This window comes from Elephantulus edwardii, unplaced genomic scaffold (genome assembly GCF_000299155.1).
Source record: "Elephantulus edwardii isolate Elephantulus edwardi_28Jun2011 unplaced genomic scaffold, EleEdw1.0 scaffold00125, whole genome shotgun sequence".
NCBI lineage: Eukaryota > Metazoa > Chordata > Mammalia > Macroscelidea > Macroscelididae > Elephantulus > Elephantulus edwardii.
In genome coordinates, this window is record NW_006399875.1 from 6,585,940 (window position 1) to 6,591,565 (window position 5,626).

Below are 5,626 nucleotides of genomic sequence, written 5' to 3' on the forward strand. Positions count from 1 at the left end.
CTCTTCTCTTCTCTTCTCTTCTCTTCTCTTCTCTTCTCTTCTCTTCTCTTCTCTTCTCTTCTCTTCTCTTCTCTTCTTCCTTCTTTCTTCCTTCCTTCCTCCCTCCTTCCCTTCCTTCCTCCCTCCCTCCCTCCCTCTCCCCTTTCCTCCCCTCCCCACTCCCTCTCTTCTTCCTTTCTCTCTTGCTTTTTATTTCTTAAAAACAACCATGAGTTGGAATTGACTCATAGCTGACTCCTCCAGCAGATTTCCTGTAAATTACACGAGATGAAATTGATCATAAATTTGAACTGCCAAAGAAGACTAGCCTTTGGGTTCACAGTGCAACACTGTTGTTATTTTGTTGTTGTTGTTGTAAATCCTATGAAATGAGACAATGAAATAAATGATATAAATATTGGAATAGAAATTTATCGTTGCTGACAATACCATTTTACACTTAGAAATGAAACTTCCTTATATTCACTAACCCTACACTTCCCTGGGCTCCACCATTAACACTCTATCTGTGTTCCTCTATTGCTCATAGGGTTTTGAGAACAAACAAATATGTGCTGGAGAAGGTGCAGTCCACAAGATATTCAGTACTCCTCTCCAGCACCACAACTCAAAGGAATAAGTTCTTCTGTAATCCTTATTCATTGTCCAGCTCTCTGATGTGCAGCAGGTGATTGAGAAGTTCCTTAGGAGAATGCATTAGAGTAAAAAAATTGGAAGATTTTTTAAAGAAAAACTGAAAATTTAGTATTCAGAAAAGAATGGATTCATTTGATTGGTTATAAAATTTTTCATAAGAGAAAATATATGGAATCAACAGGCAAATATTAGAAATGCAGAAACCAGGTAACAGACTAGTTGTCATTATTATGATTCTAGATGGAGCTCTTGAAAAAACACCTGTGCCACAACAAATTCATCTGGCACTTTCATCCGCAGCCTCCCATTTGGTGGTGATCTACTTTTTGCATTAAGGAGATAGGATTTGTGTGGATACAAGCTCCACCCCACTAGAGGTCTCTATAAGCTCATGGAAGCTCAGTGCTCACTATTTATTGGGATCTTTGCTCTCCTGGGACACAACATCCAGCTATGTTACAACGGACAGTCTGCAGGATCCTCACCAGTCTCTACAACACCAGCTTGCATCATCCACTGCCATGAGCCACTTCACTGAGCAGTTTTGAGTGTCTTTGAGACTTTCCAAAGAACCAGAGAGCTCAAAAGACAAATGGAGAATGGGAGAACTGAATGCAGGAGGAACACTTCATGCTGGAAATGATGGAATGGCACAGCAGAAAAAAATGTTTGGGATATGTTTAAACCTCTGCCTTTTGATAACTAATCTGATATTACTCTTAGTTCAGTGGATTCTAATAACAACACCCCAACAGTAGAAAAATGGACAAGTGGTCTGCTTTGACCATAGAAGTATAAATCCAAATGTACACCAAACCAGTAAAAGTTGATAAAATAATAGTGATCCAAGAATTAGAAGGGATGCATACATACCATTGCCAAACCTTTAGAAGAGCCCATGTTATAAGTGTGGGCAGGGGCGCAGGGTCTTATCAAGGTCCAGCCCTGATATATCAAAACAGTTCCACCGAATGAAGGGACAAGGATGAAATGAAGACGCAGAGAGACTACCTGCTGATGACGAATAGCGAATTTACGGATTTTAGAAAAGCATATATAGGTTTTTGAAAACCGTTTGCAGTAGCCATCGCATTATCTCTTTCCATCCGAGATGTTGACTCTCAGGTCATACATTAACTCTCACAGACCTCAGCACAATACAAAGATGTTTTCCAGCATGTCTTATTAATTGCTCTAAGAAACAAAGAGTTTCAGTAGATAACATTCCCTAAGGCCTGAGACCTTTGGTCACTCTTATTCATTAACATCCTACTTCCTTGAGTTGTAAATTGCCAAGCAGATTTTCTAGCCAAGATGGAGTTAGTCTTGCTGGTTTCACAGTACAGGCCTAAACTTGCTTTACAAGTTAGCCAGGCCTCTGACAGGGTCTGCCACGCTGCTTCTGGAACTGAGGTGGTCACATCTGATGTGCCAATATCTCCTTTCCTGCGACTCTCTCAAGGTTGAAAAGGAGCAGATAATGTAGCATGAGGAGGCTGAGTCTGTAGGGGGAACTGTCCCTACCAATAATATCCATAGCAAAGGATACATAGTTGCTTGGTCTGAAACACCACCCCACAGGCTCCTGCACCTCTTTCTACCAACTTTTCAGGTACGATATTCATTGTTGACTCATAGACTTTATTCACAGTTCTGGGCCTTATTAGGGAAATAAGTTGGAGACTGCAGGGAGGGGCAAAGAATATCACCAAATGCAATTCCAGGTTTTGCCCAAGCAGCCCCAACAGCAGAACACAATTCCTCATTCAGTGAAAATCCCAGTTTCAGTTCAGCAGCACAAGTGCAAGAAGCATCTGGTTTCCCCAGTCATCCAGAAAACATTGTCCAAGAGCAGTTACAAGTCACCTTTTTAACTATCCAGTAAGCAAAACCTTTAACTGTGGGGCTTGATCTCAGGGCTCCTCTGGTTACACCTTGCCACAATCTCTTTACAGCAGTACCACAGTCTCTTTACAATTTCTCCACCACCATCATCAACATCACTAAGGTCTCCCTCAGTGTGGAAAGCACTCTCTTATATTAGTCTCACAGGTGTTGATGATTTTCAAGACTCTAAGTCCACAGATAAGGTTGCTGGAGACCAGAGAAGACTAACATCATGGCTAGAACAGCCAAATTTTAAACTACACCACAGACTACCCCTTGGCTTTTCTAGTCCTTATTTCTTCTTATCTGAAGGATGAATCATCCTCTTATCATCATCTATATTCATGGATGTATGTAAGCCAGATACTTTACTCATAAAGCCTTAATCATCCTAGTCTAGAAAGTCAATTTCTTATCTGCTCAATCCTATCAAATCAGTGCTCTGAGGAAACAAGCATGTCTTTTTTTCGGAAGAATTTTCTATTACAGTTGAAACTTTCAGCATTCACATCTCTAAACAAAGGTCCAGTCCAGAGCAAACCATCAGATAACAGTAATCAACACTAGCTCCCAGGATGAAACATCTCCATCAAGTTGATTCTGACTCATAACAATAGTACAGGGAAGAGTAGATATGTCCCATAGGGTTTCGTTTCCAAAGAGGAAATTTTTACAAAGCCCTGGTGGTGCAGTGCTGCATGTGCGTTAGGCTGTTAGGTAGCGGTAACAGAAAGGAAGTTCAAGTCACTCCTTGGGAGGAAAAATGGACAGTTTTCTCCAGTAAAGATTTACAGGCTTGGAAACTCAAAAGGAGGGTCGTCAAGGGCTGGAATCCACTCAACAGTGGTGAGTTAAAAAAGTTATTACATGCAACAATGAATGAATGGAAACCCAAAGTCTCTGTAAATTTTCATCGAAATTAACAATAAATCTTAAGAAAACAGATTCATCCTAGAGAGGGCTAAACCAGGCTGCTCCTTGGAGGCAAGGATTCTGGGGCTTCGTCTGACATACTTTGGACATGTTGTAAGGAGAAACAGGTCTTTGGAGAGGGACATCATGCTGGGCAGAGTGGAGGGACAGCGCAGGAGGGGAAGACCCTCTATGAGGTGGATTGATTCAGTGACTGGGGTAATCAGGATGGGTGTGTCAGAGGCAGTGAGATTGGCACAGGATAGAGCAGGGTTTAGGGCTGTTGTACATAGGGTCACTATGAGTCGCAAGCGACTCGACAGCACATAACAACAACAACAACAACAATTACAAAAGTATTCGCAATGTTCATTGGAGTGGCGCCCACCTCCTAAACATGCCTCCAGAGACTCTATGAACTTTGATAAATGTTGATAGTTGTAGAGGGGCTTCAGGTCTTTTGTTCATAGGGTTGCTATGAGCCGTGCTTGACTCAAAGGCAACAACAACATTGCTGTAAAGATGGTTTTCAAGAGGCTGTAAATCTCACAGGAGGAATTACCATGTTTCTCCCTTGGAGCAGCTGATGGATTTAAACCATGTGCCTTTGGGTTTGTCAGCACAACTCCTTACCACTAGGCTGCCTGAGCCCCCTTATGAAAGCAGACAACTTCATCACTCTCCACAGAGTGGCTGGTGGATTCGAACTACTGACGTTTGGTTAGCAGCACAGTGCTCAGTGCACTGTACCACCAAGGTGCCTTTTATCAACTGAAGGTGAACATTAATAACCTAGGTTATTGGGAGGACTGGCACTGAAGGATGGTAACACAGAGTGCTTGGTGTGTAATGACAGCACACACAAGGGTACAGTCCAAGTATCGAAGCAGGAGAGACACGGGACGGAGGGAGAGCTTGGCCTAAAGGACCCACTGTCTGTGTTCTGGAATGAGCAAATTTTCTCAGAACCTGGATTGACACACAGAGGATTGAATTGAGACATCCTTGGTGTTGTTGGCCCCTCATCCAGTGCTGGTAGAAAGGAAAACACTTGACCCCTCAATGCTGCAGAAACAATGGGCTTCTACTCTCTGCAGGACTCAGAGGCTGGAGTACCTTCAGATTGTATCTTCTACTCCTGGACCACAGAAGACTCTCATGCAAACCAAACAAAAGGGGTGGAGAGGGAGGGCAGGGTGCCTCTGCCTCCATCGCTCCTGCCTGAATCCTTTGCATCCTACCTTCTAAGCCTGGGAAGGAACTGGGTCACAGCCCTGTCCAAGGCCAGATACTCTCTGGGAGGGTGACCTGGGTCCCCTCACAGTATCTGAGGGAGGGAATGACAGGAGGCTGATCCTGACTTCTCGGTTCCTAAGGGATTTAGCAGAAGGGGGTATGCAGGGCCGGTGAGCACTTACTGGTCCATCCTGACCCCCCTCTTTGTGTAACCTTCCCAGGCTGTATCTTTGAGGTCCCTCTTGCAGTGATATCTATATGATCTGTGTTCAGGCTCAGCTCAGAGCTTCCATGGGGGTCACACTGCCCTTTTGGGGTCCTTTTAAGATGCTCACTCAGACACCAGCAAGTGTGGGTTTGAGTGGGGCACTGACTCAGGCAGGACACTGTCCGCCATCTGTGTGAGTCCCTTGTTTAGCAGTCTCTCTCAGGGTCCTTCATCTTCCAGTCCCAGAGTAAACCAGTGCCCTGGCTGTCAGTGGACAGAGCAGAGGTGGGCAGGGAGGGCTGGGGATGCCCGGTGAGGGGACCCATATGAAGGCTTCACTCCTCAGACCCTCTTGACCCTCACCCATTCCCCAGGTACCCCATCCCCAGACAGGAGGGGTGCCCTACTGCCTGCTCCAGAGGGCTTGATTGCATTGCTGGAAGGAAGGAGAGGAAAATGATACTTTGCTATTTACTGGGAACTCTGATGGCCTGGAGGCAAGGAGTTGTGCTGGCAACCCAAAGGTAACTGGTTCAAATCACCAGCTGCTCTGCAGCAGTAAGATGGGCAGTCTTCTTCCAAGTGATTAACAGCCTTTGAAAACCCACTGGACCCATCAACAAACGAATGGGTAGAGAAGCTGTGGTACATTCACACAATGGAATACTATGCTGCATTGAAAAACAAGGAACTCATGCAATATTATTCAAAATGGGTGACCCTGGAGGACATTATGCTGAGTGAAGT